Raw genomic sequence first — 23480 nt, 5'->3', positions numbered from 1 at the left:
AGGAAACACACCAGGAATACCTCCAGGTAGATGTGGCCTTGGCATAGCTGTCAGGAAAGGAGATGCTGCTGGGCTTGAGATGTTTCTGAGCTATGAGGGATGACTGCAGGAGGCTGGGCTGCAGATGTGTGACAGGCAGGTCTGCTAAGGCTGGTCTCTTCTAGTTTGCCGTGTTTGGTTTTTTTTAAGCACAGAGTCATGTTGCCAGCACTTCCAAAGGGCATAAGGAAAGCAAACTCAGTTACTCACAGGAGTAAGCAGCATGTCCAGTAGAAAATACTGACAGAATCAGACCCAGGGACTAAAAAATTCTCATTAAAAGGTTTTCATTTTTTATCACTTCCATTCAGCCCTGTCAGCCCAGTTTGATAACTAACACCATTGACTTCAGCTGAGCAAAGATTACATGTGAATGCAGTGACTGATGGATTAGGCCGTGACATGTGAGACGCATTTTTTCTTTCCAGAGCACTTTACTCTGGTCTTTTTACAGATGACAATTATAGCATTTGTGCAAGCTGATAACACTACAGTGTTGCAAATACTAAATTAAATATTTGCTCTAGGTTTTTTTCCCATTTTCAGTAATTGCACGCATGCCAATTGATTTTGAAACCAGTCCAGCATTTTTTGCACTGTATAACTTTCAGATGCATAGCAATTATAATCCATTAAAATGAAACTATTTATGAAATGCAGATGCCAATTTATAACATAAATCAGTGCTTGTATTATATTACTGAATTTACATTTATTATGTAATTAATAATTAGAAGAGTCATTCCTTAAAGCCATCCTCCATTATATAGGGCTACATTAGGTCCCTAAGGGGTAAATGTAGGTTAAGAAAAGGCAAAGGTGTCCACCTTGGGGAACCCAGGGAGGTTGGGAATTTCAAGTGGGGTTTCCTGTATGGAAATGGCACAGGTTTTCTGCAGAAAATGAAATCTGTCCATGGACACAGGAAATGCTTGAACCAGGCTGGAGCATATTCCTGTACATCCCCAAGCGTATATAGGTGCCAACTGCTGTGGATATTTGTGTAGGGGCAGAACATAACTTGGACTACGTGATACAGAAAATATGCTTAAGAAAATAATTTTCTATGGGCTGTTGCTGTTTTAACATGACTTTGCATATTTCCATGTCAACATAAAAAATGTTTCCATATACTCTACAATTAATTCGCAGTTTTCCATCCTCAGGCCATCTGCCATGACCTTAAAGGATAGATATAGAAGCAAAGAATGATTTGTCCTGTTCTGAGAAAGTATTCTGCATGGGAGCTCACTTCATATAGACATGACTGCGTTGTTAAAAGAAAAGCAAGTTTCACTGTAATCTGACAGCCACAGAGAGAAAAACCTGTTATCTGTCCCTCCTGGGAGGGCTGATAACACCAGTCTTCATAATATCTAAAAAATTGCTGAGGGATAAGGAGAGAAATTAACACACTTAGAAAAGAAAATCATTGCAAGTTACTAACATGTAAATAAATCAGCTTTCATTAATATGAACCACATTCTACTGGGATTTAAATCTAGAACCACCTTGTTCCCATTGTCTGACCACATCTCTGTGGGCCCAAACTGACACGCAAAAGAGAAGGTGTTTAAATCCATCTTCATTTTTCTTTTATTTTCTCTTTTCCATTTTGGTATATAGTTTTTTTTATACAGAAACCCATCTCAGCCTGGAAATGAAGGCATGTAACAACTTTGTTGTGCATCAAATGAGCATGTAACTTTTTCTGTGTTGAAAAATAAAACCAAAAGGAACAAACTGCAAAAACATGCTGTTAAAGTAACAGTGTTTGGATGAAAGCAAGGAATTTCAGAGTTAAGTGCCTCCTGTCCTTTAACTCAACCCCATTGTGTCTAGAGAGATTGCATTTTGCAGCACTTCACTGTGTGATCATTTCCATCCCTGCAATCCCAAACACAATGGGGTGAATTAAGACTGGAGGGGAAGCATTAACTCCTTGTTGTTGTGGGTGCTGTCAGACTATCTGGCTCTTTGTGTAATAACTTGCTGAAAAACGAGATTCAAACTGCTAAGAAAAGTAAGGACTTGGTAGTCCTCAGGGAGTCCAGTATGCTACTTAAGACCAAAAAAATTAATATGAACAACCAACAAAATACTAGAGCATTGTCCTATTTTTACTTTTTTTTTTCCCTTGAATTGTGTCTCTCATATTGCCAACCCTCAAGCAACAGAAGTGTGAAGTGAATATTTCATACATATCCTTATACACAAAAAATTACATACATAATACATTATAGATCCTTTTACTTCCATATATAATATCCCATGTGGTGATTTCTTTTCCAGCAAAAGACTTGTGAGAAAATGGCAAGTCTATTCTGGATTGTTACTGTAGGCAACACATTACTAAACATCTTGCCATCACAAATTGAATATAAAAGAAGCTGTGCACCGGTTCAAAATAAAATTCATTGTTGGTTTTGGGGCTTTTAAACAACTCTCACGTGTAGTTTGTTATTTCTGGAGCTGTTGACAGCAGTTGCTAGAGTTGCAAAAGCCCCATGATCAATTATGGGTTGCTGATATAAGGAAAAAATTATTTTATGTGGTTCATCAGAGATCACAGTGGTCCTATTGCTCTACAAACACAGGTACTTCCAGTCTGCAATACGTGTGACAGAACATTTGCCTGATTTCTATGGGCTCCAAAGGGCTCGAATGACACTGGTGTCTCTGAAGAGCTCAGAAGAGCTTTGTTTTCCCAAATGATGAATATCATAAAATTGGACATAACGGGGTTTCACAGGGGAGGTGAAGGTGGCCATGCAAACTCCAAGATGTGGTAAGCAAATCAAGGCTACACATAGCCTGCCCTGGATAGCTGAGGAAAGACAAGAGAAGACACCCTGCAGTAGTATGTAGGGTGCTTTGCTGGAGACTTAGCACAAAACCTTCGTGTAGCTGTTCCCAAAATCCATCTCCTCAATGGGTTTTTACAATCTGAAGCAAAGGCTTGAATTTCAGTGCATACTGCTCACCCAGAGCTCCTGCCACAGTCTCAGAAAATCAGGCTGCAAGTTTGATGTCAAATTTATTTTTATTTTTAGCATGAGGCACAGTTTAACTTGAGTTCCCTCTAGCCTTGAGACTCATTTGTGTGACTTTGGATACTGAGGCATGGGGAGATTAAGTGACTTTGTCAGTGACTTTCATTACTCAGGTAGGTCTTTCATTACTTTCATTACTGTGGTAGGTCTAGGAATTAGACCTTGATGTTGAGCATTCAGAGGAGTACTTTTCTTCCCTAATAACTGAGTGGTAATACACTGCATTCTTATTTGGAAGAATCACATTTGATTTTCTGTTCTTTCATCTCCAGAGAAAGGAGTGCTCTGGAGTCTGAGCAGTCAGCCTCTGAAAGCACACAAGCCAGTATTTCTGTCAATTAATGGACGACAGAAGAACGGAAAATGTCCACTCTGACACACACATTTAAAGCAAGAGGTGAAATAGTAAGGAATATTACAAGCTAATTATTCCCATGTGAACAATTTTTCCCAATGACTTTTTCTCATGCTTCTATTATAGGTTGAATTCAACTGCTCTTTAAGCACATGTCCTATAAAAAGGGCATAATGGCTGAGTTGAGAATAAACATAAAAAATGTGAATAATTTTAAAATAAGCAGCCAGCCATCATTAATTCACTTGGTACTCATTACAGGAGTATTAATAATGACTTATGCATTAGGTATTAATATAGTCTTCAACTGAAAAATTTGGTGTGCTTCTAATTTTTTCTAATTTTATTTCAAGGAAAGTAATTGATACTTAAAACTTCACCTATCCTGACTAGTTTCTAAATCTTTTAAAATAAGGTGAACAATGAGCTTTTTAGTCTCCATTTCACACCTCAAGTGTAAACCAGGGTAAAAGTGATAAGAACAGATTTATTCAATGTGAATTCTTTGGGAAATAAACATGTTTAGTAATGAGTACCATCATCTGTAGGTTGCTGAAGTTCTTAATGGGCCTCCAATTAAGCCTAAGATTTCTGAGGATGCTTTAATTGATCTGACTTTCAGACACAATAAACTATTAAAAGCCAAAAGCAAAACCAGAATTCTGCTTCTGGACATGATGTAAGAGCAATTGAATGTTGCTTGAAAGGGAATGACCTGCCTAGTTCTCGTTCTTTTTCTAGGCTGACTAGCCCTCCAGGAAGTCTCTGTGCTTTTATAAAATAGGTTTATATACTCATTAGTGTTTAATAGACTGTATTTTTCAGTAATAGTTTTATTTTACTGTTGAGATCAGTAATACAATTCCTTAAAATTCAGCAGAAGTCAAACATGATGTTGCAAAAAGGCTCAATGGACTGAAAGAATTGTGATTCCTCTTCAAGAAGGAGAATACGAAATAGTTGGGGTATCACCTTGCACCTTTTGACCTGAAAAAGGTCCAGATTTCATGTGACTTAAGATGGGCTGGGAATCCTCTGGGTGATCCCAACATACTCCTGAAGGGTGTGAATTGGGGCACTTCTCATCTCTGGACAGTGCCCTACCTGCCCTTTGGGTAAACACGGGCTCTCAGCCTGTTCCTCCACCTCTCTGGCAGGGCTTTTAGGGATTTTGACAGAATGCACCACCTTCATCCTGCTGTGCCAGCCCCCTTGCTGAAGTAGCACAAGTGCCACCAGTGTCCTTCCACCCACACCCTGCACACAGTGCAGCAGAGGGGCAGGGAAAACACTGTGTCTGCTCACCCCTTCCCGTGCCCTAGAAAGATGTGGCTAGGCATGGCTGCCAGTTCCCTACCCTGGTTATTTTTTTCCCCCTTGTTTTCTTGTATTTGTTTCCACATACACATTCTTCAGACATTGTCCTGTAGTGCATAATCATTTCCCATGTTTGCACTCCAGGGAGCCTGGGGTCTAACATGATCCAGGGATAGAAAATAACTTGTTTTTTCCATTGTTGTTAGCATGTGTGTGTGGTGGGGGGCAGGGGGAGGGATGGGACAGGACAACACACAGCTTTATTTGGTCCCTAAACAATAACAAGAAAAAATCAAAAAGGAGTAGCTGCCACTGTTCAGATTAAATCCAAACTGTCTGTTAAACCTCTAATTATCAGCTTGCCTTGTGGGTAAAATGGTACCATTCAATTATTGTTTTTTGTTCGCTTGTCAGCTGCAAAAAACATATTATCACTGCTTTTCAAACCAGCAAAAAGAGCAGAAATTCTGCAAATTGCTTTCTAAACGTAGTTACTTTAAACCTAATACCTCTCTGCAGCGTGTCAGCAATTGTATAACGTGATGGTGCATGCAAATTGTATTTAATGTAGGTATTCTGATTATTTGTTTTACATTATGTAATTTTGGTGAAATGATTTCCTTTGTTGCCACGTTATGTGTGGCACGTTAGACTTAACATGTTAAAAATAAACACATACAGGCATACAGACTTGCCTGCACACATTTTATCAAGGTACTGTAAAAATAAGCAAAAATTGTCAAATGATAGTTCTCTGCAACTGTGGTGAGGTGAGAAATAAAAGCACCTCTTCAAGAATAATCTCAGGACTGATTGCGTTTGACAGTCATTCTATGTATTTATTTACTTGCTTACTTAATCTTGGAGGATGCAAGTGCCTAGGATATCCTTGATCAATTTATTTCCCCTCTGCTTGGTGGTGCTGGCAATCACTGAACACACCCTCCCAGCCACCACATGGAACATGATGGCTTTCTTATACAGCTGGAATGACTGAAGCCTGCTACTCCCATGATAAAGCACATGACACATTTGCATCCAACTTGGCTGGTAGATTTTTGATATTTCACTTCCTCAGCTTTCCAATTTTCCATTCACATCATGTGAAATCTATTTTACTGAAGCAGAGGGAGCTCGGGAAATATTTCCAATGGAGGTTGTTAAAACCTTCCCTTTCCCATCTTGCCTTCTCCCTCTGTACAGCCCTGTAAGTGATCTCTGCCATAAACTGGGATCTGTAATGCCATCACTGATGGCAAATAAATACTGGGTTGTACTGAGCTCCTAACTTGAGAGCAGTACACCTTACCAAGGTGGGCTGAGAGCTTGCTCCAGCTTAGTCTATTTGTGTCATATACTGCTTCTGCCACTCTATAGGATATTGCATGCAAGATTCCTGGGGTTTGCTTTCTTTGGCCAAAATGGAGATTTTCAAAATATTATGACACTTCTTAGGACAGAGGTCTGGACCTTGCAAAAGGTAAGCAGCATCTTTCTGCTCCCAGTGGAAAACTTCCACGAGTTAATTTGCAAAAATAAAGCTACACATATTTTACACTGCTTGAACCATGTCTTACTCTCCCTTTCTAATGTTAGAAAGAGTAATATATTTATTTGGAGATTAATCTGGTATCCTTCTGCAATTCTGCTTAAAAAAGCTACCGAAAAATGTTCAGTAAAAGAACATAATCTATTATACATCTTTTGCTATGGAAGGAAATACTTTACTGAAAAAACACTCAGTGCTTGACTTGCCAATTAAAGGCATACTTGTCTTAGGTAAGTGGTTAGGGAAGCTTTTCAAGGCTGGTTTAACCCCTTGGATGGGCTTTCTTTTGGCTGTCATGATGCTACCATGAGATGTAATTTTCCTGGACAAAACACAGCAAAGCAGAATACACATGGAGTTTCCCCAAAGTTTCCTTCTCTGATCATTGCCTGTCCTTACTCAATGACAAATGATGGTTTGACTTCTATTGACTGAGAAGAGACGTAGAGGGGGCAGAGGCACAGGGCTTTGTCGAGGCCAGGCAGGAGTGGGGAGTCACACCTCATTAGTAGTCATGCAGGTAGGACAGCTTTAGATTTGTTTCAGGCCTCTTGCAAAGGTGTCTTGACAGTTTGAGTTATGTTGACAGCCTCCCCTCAAAGGGAAAGAGAGTGTCAGGCAGGAGAGATGAAACATGTTTCACTGTCACCCTCCACACAGCCTAAATGGATGGCCCAGCATCTTGCCATCAGCGATGTTCCCATCTGGGGGAAAAATGGAAGAGTTGAGTTTGATGTTATAAATCACCATAATTTGTTACAATTTCCAAAGACAAATATGACAGGATGGAATTACTTTGCAGTGCTGAGACAGTCATTTGCAGAAGCCATAAAGTGCCAGTATAAATCTGAGGACAAGATATATTTAATCTGAAGAAACAGACTACAATATCACCTCAGTATACTGTGTTTACCAAAAACTTAGATGCAATGATGCCATGGTATTGCAGGTTGCTCATTTCATTTTACCCTTTGAAATCAAAGTGACTGTTTTATAAAAATTCTAATAAGGTATAAAGATTCTTTTGTATATTTTGTACTTCCTCTCTTGAAAGGCAGAAATACTATATCTTCCAAAAAAAATATGTAATACTCATTGTTGACAACAGAAATATTTTGTGGAGTTACAAGTGGGATTCCAGAGAGAGACAAGGCACTGTTACACATCCAGGGCTCCCTCTTCATAGTCTCTCCTGTTTGCAGTTCTTAAATTAACAAACCCACCAACCTAGTATTACTTTTGGAAGTGTCCAGATTATAGGCATTATTCCCAAAAGCTGTATCTTGGACCTTTTCTATCTGCCTTCATTGATGATGGCACAGCCTGAAAAGACATTCTCAAGACAAGTTTTTGGGGAAAAAACAGAACTAAATTGAAGTGGTTACCTTGCGATATTTACATGGCCACAGTCTAGGTCATCGATTTTGTCTCCTCTATAGCAAACACCATTTGAGGTGACACATGGAAAGGAATGTGAGTGTTGAAAGTGTAGAAACTGAAGACACAGTTGCTAATCATTGCCTTTTGTGGGTAGGTTGTTTAGCCTGTCTGTATCATGATTTACCCTCATATAAGAGGAGAACATTGCCAGCCTTCCTCACCCTTCCTGTAAAACGATTTGAGTGGTCCATGAGTAAAATGATCTCCAAAGAAAAGTGCAAAGTCCTCTTTAATAATATTTACTTTAATAACAATATTTTTCATTTCCCAGGTGAGACAATGCATCTTTTTTTCTCTTACACCATAAAAAGAGAGAAATAGGTGTAAATGTTGATTTGACACTCACCTAGATAACCCTTCCCCAAGCCCTGACTTTTTACTTCCATAAATCCCAGAGTTTTTATATCAGTGAGTAGATGATGATATGTTCACCCATTCTGCATTTGGGTGTTATCAGAAGAGAGATGAAACACATTTTGGTGTTGCAGTTGCTACTGAATAAATCAAGCCGCGGTGATGCAGTGTGATAGTATGAAAATCTCGCAGCCTGCAAAGTCAGTAATTCATATGTGAGGAAACTGGATCACTCTCCCTAAAACACAGTCTCAGCCGGAGCTCTCAATATGTCAGCTCGCTGTTCCACAAGAAACTGGCAGGTGTTTTGAGTTTGTCGAAGTGACAGCAACTTTAGCATAGTCTAAGAAGAAAGGTTTTACTGCTGCCTTTCCCTCTTCCTGCTGTCCTACAGATGGGGTTCAACTTGTTTTAGCCCTTCATGATGTCATGAGGTCTAACACTGCATGCAGCCCACAGTAGTTCTCTTCACAATTTGCACCTTTGTTGCTTTCTAATTTCCTGAGCTCTGCACTTGTCAGTGCATCTAATACATAGAAATTATAATGGGACATTTGTTTTCATGCTTGTGTTAGGATTGTATTTTCATTTTGTTTCTTAAAAGAGGAGGTAATATGAGTGGCTCCTGCTCATGGAAAGTAAGGTGTGTTTCTAAAAGGTTTGCCTGTCAGGAATGCACCAATTGGCATGTCTTTGCCAGTGTTCAGGAACCTGCAGTGGGTTTGTAATCCTGCTTTAGACAGAATGAAAATCACATGAGCAGAAGGAAAGACTATTCCTTCCCCTGCTGAAGTGATGTATAAACAGTATGTGAAAGCTCCTTGGATCTGACTGCACAGGTAGCTTCTGATCTCCTTCCAAAAATGCTATCAGATGTTTTTCACACCTCTTTCTAAAGACCCGCTGTCTTTGTTTAGAGGCAAAAAAAAAAAAAAGTCAAAAAATTAGTGTAGAAAAATAAACAGCTGAGTTCCATCATGAGGCAGCATTTAACATAGGAGAGATTCAAAACTCTTAGGTATTCAGTATAAAGGGAAAGAAGCAGTTCAGCATCTCACTGATCAGCACCAATTTACTACTTCAATGAGCACACACACAGCGCATACTGAGAGCATGGAAACATCTGCTAAACTAAACACCAAGGAACCAGGTGGGCAGAAGTCTCACTTTGTTTCTTTCAGCATGGTCTAGACTGCCTAAGCAATGGTCAATAACCACTTAAAACCCAGAGTAGTGTGGGATGGAGTGAGAGGGTCTGTAAGTGCCCCCAGCACCTGCAGGGACACACACAAAAGTGGGCTGCTGAAGAGCAGCTGAGGTTCACACAGCAGAGTAGTTTCCTTCGGACAAAATCTGAATTTAGCAGAGAAGATGCTGTGACTGAGACCTGGCTGTGCCTGGGCCGGTGGATACAGCGGATATGGGCAGGGTGGGATGGAGGTTTGCAATTCTCCTGGCATGAAGTATGAGTGAGAGAGACACAAAGAGCAGTGTAAACTTTTAAGAGTTTTGTGCATTTGTTTGTCTAAATTTCCTCACTGTTTTGCCTCTGCACTGACCTTCAAGTCATATCGAAACAATCCTGAAAACCTTTCAATCCATTTTGCTGTGAGTGCTACCCAAGGAAAGTGGCTGGACATTTCTCTACGCAATGGGAGGGAGATGTAATCACTGGCTGGGGCACCCCGAGGTGCTTCACAGCCATTAATGGAAGGTGATAAGGGCAGCAATGCCTTTCTCCAGCAGAAAATGCCGCTTTTTCTAAGTGTCACTGCTGTGCAAACTGCTTCCTGCTTTGCCCACCTCTCTGCCCCCCAGGGTTCAGATAACCTTTAGCTCTCCAGTTGTTTCTGGGCAGTTTTTTTGTTCTTGACTTCTTCAGTATTTTAACAACAACAACAACAAATCCTTGCAGTTGTATCACTTCCAAGCTGTTGCCAGACCTTGTAATGCTGCTTCAGGCATGGAAGCGGTTCATGGGCAATGTCAACAAGGGGAAGAGGCAACTGCAAGAGAGGCCAGGGAGAAGTACGTGAACTGCTGCCGGCACTTTCCGGAGCAGCCGGGGTGAGAACAAGTTGTGAAGTGTTGCTGGTTGGTGTCTGCTGCTTCACCAGCTCCCGCTGGTCCTGCTGGCAGCGGCATCATTCCAGTGACTCAGTCACCTGCTTAGTGATCTCCTGATCTCTCTGCATTTGTTCCTGTGTTACCATATGTTCTGCTTCTTTTACTGATTCTCACTGCAGCAAGCTGTAAGATACCCCAGGTTTGAGGGAACCACAGGCAGTGCATAATGTCATTTCTTAGGCCTTATTAATCTTAAAACATTTATATAATTTTTGGAATAGGAATGATCTACAGGAGTAAGCAAAGGCCTAGAATCAGAGCAGTATTTTCTTCTCCTTTTTCTGTTGTGTCATTGTATGAACATGGATAACTTACCTAGTCCAGATCTATAGTAAGACATTGTGATCATCTTCATTGTGCTCTAGCAGCTCTGGTTAGTAGAATCATAGAATGGTTAGGGTTGTAAGGGACCTTAAAGATCTTCTAGTTCCAACTCCTCTCTCAGTAGTAGAAAATAGGAATTATTTTTTCATTCCCTTGAACTTAAAAGCAAGAATAGTCATGATTTCGCAGTTTGGTGCATATATAAAGCGACAATGGTCATTTAGCCCAGAGAGGATCTGGAGTTGTTCAGGTTCACACAGTGACCTGTTGCAGATTCCCAGTGTTTGGGATTGGAGTAGTGACACTTGTCAATAACCTCTCAATTTGTGTAGACTGATAGATATTTAGGGAATTGACTATTGTCCCTTGGCGTAGAACAACTCACCACAATAAAAATTAGAGCAAGTGATAGACATTTGCAGCATGAAACAGATGAAAAAGAAGTTGCCTTGTGTGCGCCTCTTTCTCATCACCTTCTCCAGAGGTGAGGTCCTAGGGTTTTCCTCTCTCCTATTCCACCCTTCTGTCAACAGCACTCCACCAAATTTAAGTTCTCTGTAAGCCATTTTTGGCCAATTCTAGCTTTTATGAAGCAAACTGAAGAGAGAAAAGAGGAGATCTCAGGCTACCAGATGTTTTTTCTTGGTTCAAAGACTTGGAGAGCCTGTCAGCTGGGAGAACTCTCTCATCAGCAGAAAGCCTCTATGCCCCAGGGGAAGGATGGCTGCCCAGTCTTTGAAGGGGAAAGGAGGAACAGAGGGACTGTGGCTCAGTTCTCAGATCTGCTGGTGGATGTCACATTGCTCACCTATTTCCACAAGTCTGGGCTGGGGAGAAGGCAAAGGCAAAGGGTGAAAGGGTGCCCTGCTCAGTTTGCCTGTGCTCTAGGGCCAAACTCAATTTCACTGTAACTTAATTTAATGCTAATTCAGTACCTAGCAATTGTACAGCCATTCTGAATGTACCCTCTCATCAGTGTGATAATAAAGAGCATATTCTGCTCTGAAAATTACTGTAAATGTGAACTTCGTTAGCGTTCATTTTCTTTAGGGAATCCCCTCTTTGTCTGCTGTCTGGCCACATGAGTTCTGTAAAGAGCAGAATAATTATGTCTGAACTATAAGAAGTGTATTTTGGATCTGAGAACTCTGATTACAGAAACACAATCACTTATGATTTCAGAGGACTCGTTTAGTGAATCCTTGACTTTTCATTTGGTTTTATTGGTGCAAAATGTATCATAAAAATGCACACCACACAGTGAACAAGCTCTTGCAGGTTACTGTGTTTGTTTGCCCTACAGGACTTTTAGTGTCCCCAAACGTCAGACTTCAAAACTTCCCCTGGCAGATCCTTCTTCAGCAGATCTTCCAATTAGCAAAATTTTCATTATATGCAGCTAATACAGTATGGGTTTACTCATTCATTTTCCCTGCTGCTTCTTGGGACCTTCTGAATAATAAGATATTCCATCTCAGAATTATTCATAGACTCTTTGCCTGAACACTGTATCTTTCAATAATCAATCTAAATTGCAAAATACCTTAAGCAGCAGCATTGTTTGCCTGGCACTACTTAAAAATCATGAAAGCGGTGGAATGAAGGATGAAGGAGCAGATCTATTCTCTACTCGATATAGTATCATCCTTGAGAAGGGGAAATTGCAAAGACATTGATATATAAGTTGATGACAAAACATGGGACTTTTACATATTTGGGAGGTGAGGCTGAGGTGTATATCATGAACAGTGACACGGCTCTGTAACAAGTAACAGTGTCTATTCTAGAGGAGCATGTAAGGATAAGGTTCATAATCTATGTCTAAAGTTAATTTAGTGTTTTTAGAGGTGCCATACTGAATGTAACCTGGACATCCTTAGCCTCAGGGTATAAGCAGCTGCGAGGTGAACTACACTTGTATTTTACGTGGTTGATAACAGGCTTCTGCATCTTACAGTCTCCTTGTCTGCAGCTCCAAATTACATCCAAATTTCTATATGTACTATCTTTTGCATATGTTAGGAATGATTTCTTTGCTACCTTTGCTAAACCTAAAATCAGTTTTGTCCAGTTCCCAGGGGCCTGCATCAGGGACTATGGGTGAGTAGTTTATAGCCATGGGGTTCCCAGTGCCAGCCTGTGCCCTGTGTCTTATCAGCCTATACCTGCCCTCTTATGTGCCCTGCTCTGTTTCCACCTCTCAAGACCTCTGCTGTCATACCAATTCCATACCAAGACTCCTGACAACATCATTTTATGAGAGTCATAAATCTTCACAGAATAATTTCTTTTTTCTGTTGTCTACATAAAACTAGGTCTGTAAAATGCAGAGATAAACATGAGTGAAACAGATTAACCATAGGCACCTGATTGGTTAGAGGAATTGTAGTCGCAGATAAACCGGGGAGAAAAAGCTGTGGGCAGATCAGAAGTTCAGGCCGAGCAAGTCTGACAAGCCTCAGTCTTGAGTCCTTGCAAACTCAGTGCAGAGCCTATGTCCTGTTAGAACAGTGACCTGTTACAGGGCTTTGAGCAGTGTTATAGACGTGGATGGTGGCATTGAATGCATGTTTAGATAGTTCAGCCTCTGAATTCCTACAACCGGCAATGGAATGATCTGAAAAAGTGATAATTTTCTACCCTGCTACAAAAACTGTTGCAAGTCATTGTGGGAGGCTTATAAACTCCAAAAACTCTCTTAACCTTTATACTTGGGACTAAACACAACAAATGAAATGTGGATTATTCCTATAGAAGTGTATTCACCTGGCTGACTACCATCTTCCCAAAGTCATTATCTTAGTCCCAAGAAACCAGGTTTTCCTAAGAATTTACAAATGGTGGGATTTTATTTAATCTGATATTAGAAATGACTGCATCTACATTTCAGCTAGTCATCGTAGACTCTCTTTCTACCCTGCAAAATAAAGAGGCACTTTCGGTTCTACCCATTTGATCTCTAGATTCTTTGGAAATGCAAAGGCACATTGGTGAACTTGGTTTTCCATGCCGCTACAAAAGGAGGCAACTAGCTCAGATAAAGACCACAGATGTCTAATTTTGAGTGAGATAAATAATTCCCAAAGCATCCACTTAAAATGTATTCCACAATTCCTGCATTGTTCTGAGCTTTGTACTGTGAAATAAAAGACACTTGCATAAAATGATTCGAGGGCAACAGAAAATTTCACCAGTCGCATTGCTGTTTAGTCAAAGAAAATTTATTGTGTTTTCAGTGCTTCCTTCTGTAGCAAAAAGGGGGATCTTTTACCAAAGGTGTGTATGGGTTAAATTTACAATATCAACCTAAGCAAAAAAGTAGTCAAATATAGAAGCACAGATTCTCAGTGGGAATAATGGTGTAGGATAAATAATTACACCTCATATTTCTGAGTTCCTGAGGACTAAACCTCCTATAATAGAAGATGCATGGAGACAAAATGATTTAGCACAATTATATACAGAGCCAACATCCCAAGAAAAATAATCAAAGGAAAGGATAGCTGGAAAGCCTAGAGGGTTCACAGCTGCAACTCAGCAAGCCCAGCAACTGGCTAAATCGAGACCTCATATATCAGTGAAAGAAGGCCAGTAGGACAATGTGTCCTGTCTGTGACAGCCCTTTGTGAGAAACTTACAGCAAAGCCTCACTTTTCGTAGATTTATAAAGCTCAGACCAGAAAAGATCATCTTGTCTGATATCCTATATATCACAGGACATTAAATTTCTTCCAGTTAGCTCAGAGTTGAGCCCAATAACTTAGGTCAGCCAAATGCATTTGAGTCTTCAGAATGTTAAATTATATTGTACCAAAGAAAGATATTGCTGATACTTGGAATTATTTAAAAATAAAGTGTGGATCAAATGGCATTGCAGATGATTATAAATGATTTTACATATCCATGAACTCTGAAGAGTCTTGTTTTTATGGTTTAGACATCAATTCATCTGCATAGCTTTATTTCAATGTTTAAATAGCTCAGTTTCACTCTACAGTTACTTCCATCTCCTAGCAGCGTATGCCCCACACTCCATCAAAATAACAAAATATTCTCTGTGATCCTTGGGATATACTTGCCTTGGCTGTCTGCTTCTGTACAGAAGACCTGTTTAGAACACAGAAAATTCACAGAAGCTTTTCTTTCCTTTCTTTTCTTTATCTTTTCTTTTCTTTCCTCTTTTCCTTTCTTTTCTTTCCTTTTCTCTTCTTTCTTATCAAGGAGCTCCTACAGTCTTCTCCAAAAATAAAATGGACAGTACCACATCTGTAGTCTATAGTTACCAATATCAATTCCTTATCATGTCATGGTGATCTCTTAGAATGGTATGTAAGTAGAGGATTAGGTGGTGCAAGAACCGATCATTGTGGGATGCTGAATGTAGGACCTATTTGCAAGGGAAAAAATGGTGGAGTGTAATTGTTCATAATGTAGAGGAAAGCTGGTGTTCTTGCATTCAGTGCCAATGTAACTGGGAGAGCACATGAGGACTAAATGTGCTGGAGTTTGCTGGCAGAACAAGTGTCACTCGCCTAGACCTACCACCCCAAACTTTTACTCTTCTTGGAAAAATGAGGGATGGAACTCTGTACACCTTATTTGTAGATCTGACTCATGCTCAGCTTTCCATAGTTTAATGCAGCAGCTACATAAGTGCTCACATTTCCCATATGTGCAACACAGATAATGAAGTGCCCCCAGAGTCTTCCAAAAGGAGCTTCTTCCTACCAATTTTAGGTAGACAGACAGGGTGTGCTCCTTAGATCCTTTAGAATGTAATCACAGTAATCTGCTTCTCTCCATTGGTTATATTAGAAACTCACTGTACGTAGGCTGCTTCATTAGGTGCCTAAAATGTATTGAAGCCTGAATATTTAAGTGAGGTGGACAGTCTCCTATAATCAGTATGTCCTAACCATCCACTAATTTACCTCATGTCATCTAACTCTGGGTAAGAGCACAATTTTAACGAGCTTGTACCTTGCCCACTGGTGTGCGGAAAGAAACTGTGAAGAATGCTTTTTTTTTCATGAAAGTGGACTATGTTGTGGTAGTCAAAGGCAAATCAGCAAATTGTCTTGGGCCATTACCACAGAATATTGACAGAGTTCATAACTTCTACCTTCCTTTTCTGAACCACAGAACCCAGTGATTCTTCTATTTCTGCAAAGTAAAAAGCTGCAATGGCTCCTTTTAAATCTGACTCAGTATTGTTCACTTAAACCAGCAGAGAGATGCTAATTAATAGGTAAATTAGATGCCTCTATCTGCATTTGTCCTTGGAGAGATGGTAGATATAATTTTCTAGCAACCTTGTTAGCCTTTCCTCATTCAGTGGGCTGGATTGAAAAACAGTACAATAACCCAGTGGTTGTATCATATAACAGAATATATGTTATGAGTAAAACTCAGCTTAACAGCCAACCAGTGCAGACTGATGCTTTATCCTCTGTAATATAACCATGTAGCTGCTTGGTGCTGTGGCGTAACAAAGGATGAGGAGACACTGGAGAGCATTCACAAGTTTTCCATTTCCTCACAGCCTCCTGACAGCTAAACAATATAATCTACTTCACAGTATATTGCCTTATTGTGAGAAGCATATCTTGGTATACTGCAATAAAAAAGAAACGTTTGAATGTCTTACATCTCCATTTCACATACCTGTCAAGTTTCAGGTGGCCATTTAGATGATGCTATTGCAGCAGGTGAGTTAAGAGAGGAAGAAGATTACACCTTTGTTTTTCAGTGCAGCCCTGCAACTGAGAACATTCCAAGGCTGGAAACGATATGTTCAAACTCCCTAAGCAGACTTGTTATTATAATAACATGAGAGTGGTTTAGTCTGACACATTCTACTTCACGCTGGCCATTGTCTTGGTGCCTGCCCCAGTTGGTTATGACACCTTAGTTTATTTGCAACAGCTCTCTGAACAGTGTTTAACTTGATCGTACGTAGGCATCTGGGCATAGCTACAGTAATAAATGTCTTCTAAAAGAAGACCTAGTTTTACTAAGGATAATACTCCCAAACCACTTCACTGTCACAGCTTTACACCATAACAGGACAGGACAGGGCTCTGCCTTGTCACTGCACTACAGAGACTTCTCCATTTCTGGCAAATACAAAATTGCTCTGGGAATCTGAATCCCAGTGGTCTGGTGATGAGGCAATGTATTTTAGGCCCAGAAGCTGCAAGAAATTTAAGCAGATTTCAAAAGGATGGTAAAAGTAGAGGAAAATCCAGAGATTTGTAATGGTAGGCTGAGAGTTTGTGATTGTGGTGGGAAAGGGATAGGCAGAACATCAAAAACAGTATTTTGTTGTGAAGTGCAGAGTAGGTCTAACTAAAGCACAGGAGTTAATTTAAAAGGAAGTTACAGTGCTGATGAGGAGATAAATGTTTATCAAGGACCTACCCAGTGACTCTAGACAAACCACTGATCCCTAGTTCCTCATTTGTGAAATGGGTATAGTAATACTTCTCTGCATTCTAGGACAACTTGTGTACAAGGTACATCTTAGATGTGGGCTTGGTGATCCTACTGCTTTCTTAAAGTCAGGATCTCTTAAGAATCATGAACCTAGTATTTTGCCCTCTACTGTAGTTGATGTTACCTCACAAGATGCTGATGCAAGAGCAAACCTAAACCTGCAGTACTACTATCAAGTACTACTTGATAGCTAAATGCTTGCCTGAAGCAAGATCAGTTGGAACTGAATCATTTCAATACATTTTACAAGACTGTGACTCTTCAATAAGGAATAGGATCTTCCTTCACTGAAGAAGCTAGAAGTATGGTTTATTAACCTGTCCATGTAAATTTGTTATAACTGAGTAGAAGTAGTATTTTAAAGTGTTCTGAAAAAAACCAAAGTTTTAGGATTATATTTGCAAGATATGTAGCTCATTTGCTGTATGACTTGTACTCCTGAATCACTCAGGTGCTCATAAAATGCAATTATTTGTCTACTTTCCTTTACAATTTCATATCATAATTAAAAATCAAGGTATATTTAATAAGATTTTAAAAAGGATAAGAAGCACTGCCTTCAAGCTGTGAAGAGTTAATCTGTAAGACTTATTTTTATTGTATCTTTTTGGCCAAGAATATATCAGGATTCAAAAACCATTTGGTGTGTATAGAGGCAACACAAATATCCAGCCATATTAGGATATTAGAAGATTTAAGAAGTAATACAAGTCCCTGTGCTTCAGGCCTCAAGCCAGGCTGTAATTAATCAAGGTTAGAGACAAATCTTTAGGAAAAACTGCTCTGTTGTAGGATTTCTACAGTAAGTTTTTAGCTTGTTACTCTCAAGTATTTGATGTTGAAATAAACCCCGACTAGAAAGACAAGTGATCAGGTACCACGTGGGATTTGCTGTTTCTGTTCCTCATTTAGTATCTATCACACACACATATACAGGTTCACACAGTATTTCTGTGTTTTCCCTGTTTTCTGGTGTCTACACTAATTCTCACTGAACAGGACATTCTCTGTGCTCTCAGGAGCACATCAGTGTTTCTTCCTGACTACATGACCCAGCTGTCTTCAGTACATGTCTGATCAATAACTATCGAAAGAGCTAAAGTGGAAATGAAAAGAAGGGGTTTTTTTCCCAAGAAAGTCTTATTTTCAAGTATTAATAAATATATATATTAAATTCATTATTTCCACAGACTACAGCAGAATAGAGAATTTGCAATTAATTTGCATTGTCCTTCTGGCAACCCGCGCAAATGACTTCCATGTTTCTAAAATCCTGCAGTCGTTCTGCACTCCCCCCATAAGTGAGTGCCTGTGCTCTGTGCTGCCAGCTGAGCAGGCTGAAAGGAAGGACTGATGCCCCCAGGTCCCAAATCAAGGTCAAGAACAGGCGAGGTGCAGCACGCAACCCTAGGCATTTCACAACTACCCCTTTTTGTCTCCTTTCCCCACTCTGCAGCCTGACAGCCAAAGCTCTTTTGAACCATCCTCTACTACATTGTTTCCTGTGTAGTGCCTTCTCAGTTCCAGAGAGAACTTTTTTCGTGAAAAGGAAGGGTTATACGACATTGATCTGGTGGTGAGAGCTTCAGCCAGAGTACTGGAGACACTCATTTAGCTACTTGCTTTGCTTGATTTAGATCAGGGGCATGACCCTGGTTCTCCCATGTTTTAGATGAGTGACCAAATCACTGAGCTATCAAGGCAATCACTTCTGCTCTCTGGCCCTATTAGTACCTCATTAGTGAATTAAACAGAGCGGCACATTGAACCAGGGTCCCCACTCCCCTGTGTGTGTCAGGCTGGCTGATATGCAGTGGTCAGGATCTCTGGCTTCTGTGAAACACCTCCAGGAGCTCTTGGCTGCATCTCACTGGGAAAGAGGAGGCGTTCTGAAATCTCAGGAAGAATGGACTAAAAAAACTCTCACCCAAGTCTCTCACAGGATTGCATCTATTTATCAAACTGTATAAATATGACTAATGGATGGTCTATATCTCTGTCATCCTGTGTGCTGATTTTTGCAGAGCTAGAATTAATGCTATTTCATCATTTTAGACTAATGGACGGGGATTCAAAGAGATGGGTGCTATAGGGTCTATAATCACAACTGGGGCAATCCAGTAACATGCCAGTCCCATATGAAAACAGTTAAGTCAGGCCTACATAGTCACAGGGGTTTTCAAATTCAATTTGCAAGTAAAAGACTTAACATGCAACAAAACACTTTACCTATTTTGGCTTCCCAGTTGGAGCAGGAGAAAATGGCACGAAATTAATAACAAGGGTGTAGTTGGACAGGTGCTGAGCTATAGGCTTTCAAGAAATGTGCACAAGTGTGTGCTGAGATGTCCACTCTTCACAGAGAAAATAGGGAAGAAGAAATATAGAACCATTCCTTTTAACCCTTCTGTGAGTTAAGGAGATATATTAACTTTGTGGAATTGCTGAAGCAAATTGTAAATGATGTATAAAATAGAAAATCCTTGTCCACTGCTCGGAGTATATGGAAGGGCTGTGCATTCACCACTTTACTGTGATATTTCCAGAGCTAATCATTTCAGACAGAGCCACAAAACCCCACCTAGATAACAAGTTTTGGATAAAAGAAACCAAAAAGGCAGAACATAATATTCTATTTTTTGGGGTCATTTAGTGATCTACGCAACTGACCTGAAACACCTGGACTCCATGAAACCACAGTTTTAAATCCCAGCTTGGTTCATTTCATCATTTTACCTCTCAGAAAGAAATAAATTGAGTACTCTCTAGTTTTACTCTGAAGGGTTCCCACAGACAATATCTTTTAAAAACAAACAGACTCAAATTCTTCACATTTTGGAATCTTTTGATTCCCTAAGTTTTAAAAAACATTGTGTTCATCTTGATGACAAAAGGTACATCTTCTCTCCTGAGTGCAATAAAGAATCAGCGGAGTTTATGCTCATACTTTCCACAGCAAAGCCCTCTCTGGCAATTAACGTGGTTAAAATGCCCCAGAGTTACTTATCGCTATATTTCATGAGCCCTTAGTGGTGGTCCAGGACTGACAACCACTTGGGTAATACTGAACAGTGTGGATGTTTCCAAAGAACCAGACTGGGCTCTTCCAGAAATCAGGATCACTACTGACTCAGTATACGCATTAGAACATGTTACTAAATACTGAGAAAATTTCATCAAGGATGAAAAAATAGAGACAAAGAAGTGTGCATGAAAAATATTCCCACTACTTTCAAAGCGAGATAAAAATAATTTTATCTCAAATTGAAATTCTGGAAGATCAACTATCTCCAGGCACACAGTCCCAGGAAAACTTAGACACAGTAAGACTGGACACAACAGAGAACTGTGTTACTTAATCTCCTCCTCAGTTAAGTGCCATTCAGATCGTAAGTAGCATTTTGCACTTAAGTAGCCATAACTACATCCTGTACTTCCCCTTTTTCTCCTCCTTCACTCTGCCCTCCTTTCTACACTTTCTTTTTGTTGAAACTCCATATTTTTCATGGTGGCCTCATACTCATGTGCTTTAATAGGAGTAGTTTGGACTAGAGAGGTAAACCTGTACTTGAAGGCTTCTATCTTCCTTTGTAAACTCAGAAAGCATATTATAAATTGTTCTGTTGACAGAAAAGAGGGGTTTGTGTCTCTTTTTGTGAACTTATTCACTCAGGAGTTTCTCTCCCTGCTAAAATGTTTTTCAGTGCTGTCACCCATCTCTGTAGCAACTGGGGACTCCTCTGAACAATCAGGGCTCAATCTACCATCACTGGGTTTCCCAGGATGCAGGAGGATCCTGTCAGCACAGTGCAAGTCAAGCGTACAGCACTAACTGCTGTTGGTTCTGGGTCTATTACATAGATATTTCCCTTTCCTCAGTTTCCAGACAACACAACTATTTGGGTTTTTCTGTAGCTTTGATTTCTTTTTTTTAAGATCCTTCCCTCCATGGCATGCCTCCAGCCACAGCTCTGTGACTGACCAGCTCCATACCTCACCCATCCCAAAGGTCTCTGTGCTTATGTTCAGAGCACGTATTTTCCAGTTATACCATTTTTTGCTGTTACATCTTGAACCCTTTGCTAAATGGCTACCAAAGCAGAGTGCCAAGGATGCCATTAATAAATGAAGCTGCACAGGGCAACTTCAAATGCCAGACCTGGTAACACAGCAGCTGAGGTGTTCATGTGGGAGAGAAAAGCTACTTGCCCTGAGAATGAAATGAAAAGTACATCCTTGTGTTTAGCACTTCAAAAGATTTTCTTGGGTGGAACAGCTTTTGTCTCGGCCAGAAGCAATGTCAACCCCTAGGAAACAGTCATCCTCTTGGAAATAAAGACATATTTAGATTACAGAGACTTCCAATAAAATAAAAAAAAAAAATGGGGGGGGGAGAAAAAAGATAAAAATCACAATACAAAGCATTAAGGTTAGAATGTGATGTGTACTTTGAAAAAAAAAAAGGATCAAAAAGTTAACAGGTCTGAGAGTGTTCTATCTGAAAGAAATGTCTTTATGAGAGCTATAAAAGTAGTAAAAATAGCCAGCACTCAAAAGAAACAGTAAAAAATTAGTCTCTTTCTGGGAGAAGATCTGGCTGTACATTACGTTAAAAAAAATAATGGAGCAGTCAAAGGGGACTTTTCCCTCCAGTGTGTATTTTCTTGGCAGTTGTGCTCACTTGTGGATGGTGTTAAAACACTTTAGTTTTCACTGTAGAAAATAGAGTCAGAGAAAACAGAAGTGGAAGGGACCTCAAAAGGTCATGTAGTCCATCTCGTTTTCTAAAGGCAGGGTGAGCTATGCAGACACCATCTGGACAGATGTTTTGCTTCTTAAATGGACATTTCACACATATGTAAAGACTTGTTCAAAATTAAACCACATCAACCACCAACTCTATAAGGCATAGCATGCAGCTACACTATCTTAGGAGAACTTTGGAGAAGGGAATTGTTCAAGCTTTCTGTTTCCCCTCTAATTTCCTGCTTTGGTGTCAGGACACTGATGCTAATTCACTGTCCATAAGCAGAAGAGAGAACAGCAGGGATGGACAGAGCTATGCTGTTCCGCTGGCAGCAGCAACAGGCAGAGCAACCGAGGGGTCTCCACTGGGAGAGCTGCCACTGCCTGAAATGGTGGCGTGTTGATGGCCATGCAGCCATAGCTCCCAAACTTGGCACCATAGACCCAAGTCGTGAACCCACCAGGAATTCCATCTGAGAACTAGAAGGGAATCGCAGGTGGACATCACTAGCTCAGAACTGAAACAGAGATGAGGCTGCTGGGGTATCTGGGGAGAAGGCTTTCAAGATGTACTAAGATTAAGCAAACAATCAAGCAAATGCACTGTCATAATTGTTCACTCTGGTACAGTTGCAATTTATTTGAGTTTAGTTTCTGCTGACTTTAATTGAATTTTGGACCTTATGCATATGTACTTTATTTGTCCTTGTCCTTTAAATATTACACTTTCTGTTGCTCTTCACAGGGTTTGTGAAATAATTTGTTGAAATCAGATATGAGTAGAGAAGATATTTTGAAGAGTAAAAATAACTAAATACGTAAGGGGCAGAAAAGGGATACAATAATTCTTTTCAGCCAAGTCAGTTTTCCTAAGTGAAATTCTTTAATTTTGGTAAAAATTCTGCTTTCTGAGACTTAGCCTGTTGCTTGTTTCATTTATTTGGTCAGCCTAAACTGTTAGTGAGAGGATCTCACAAACATCTTTTGCAACTCATTCAAACTCCTAAAGTTTGAAGACCAAAAAACTTCCTTGTCCACTTATTTTACAACAACTTAAGATGAGTAATGACTGTATAAAACTTTAGAAAATATTCAGATGGACACCTGAAGAAGTATCTTTACACAATTTCTTGAAACATGACATTTAGGTGCTGTATAATGAGATTTCAGTAAAAACTGATGAGAATGTGGCTCGTGTCCTGCACACACAGAGTGCTGCAGTCACAGCTGACAGAAGAGTAGGGTTGTAGTAGAATGTGATTCATTGTAGTATCCTGGAGTGTGATCTTTCCATTTCAGCCAATGATTTCCAAGTACATTCATGGATTTTGTCACTTGAGGGTTGGACTTCTTCAGAGCATCTTGCCTTGGCTGCGAACGTTGTGAGCTGTACAAGTACTGAGAGAGTGTGTAATGGCAATTTTCAGCTGGTCATGCACTGGCTTTCAGAATCAAATTTTCATTTCTTCAGTGAGGAGTTTCTTTCAGAACCAAATTTCAACCCTCAGGTATTTTCTCTATGAAGGCATTATAACTTTCTATGACACAGGAAATATTTTTACCCTGTGTTTGGGCAGAAGGTCACAGCCACAGTGGAGAATATTTCTCCTTGCGCTGCATAAGCCCAAGATTTTATTCAGATCTTCTTTCAGCTCCAGCTCATGTGTGTCTAATGTCTGCT

General features: G+C 40.0%; 1 protein-coding gene across 1 annotated transcript in view; it reads left to right on the top strand.

Moving 5' to 3' along the window:
- ADARB2 (adenosine deaminase RNA specific B2 (inactive)) overlaps nt 1-23480 on the top strand; it is a 300863-nt gene that overhangs the window by 105550 nt on the left and 171833 nt on the right. The window lies entirely within an intron of this gene.

This window comes from Pipra filicauda, unplaced genomic scaffold, assembly GCF_003945595.2.
Source record: "Pipra filicauda isolate LSUMZ 115617 unplaced genomic scaffold, ASM394559v2 scaffold94_size2452230_pilon, whole genome shotgun sequence".
NCBI lineage: Eukaryota > Metazoa > Chordata > Aves > Passeriformes > Pipridae > Pipra > Pipra filicauda.
This window is presented reverse-complemented; position numbering and strand designations above follow the sequence as displayed.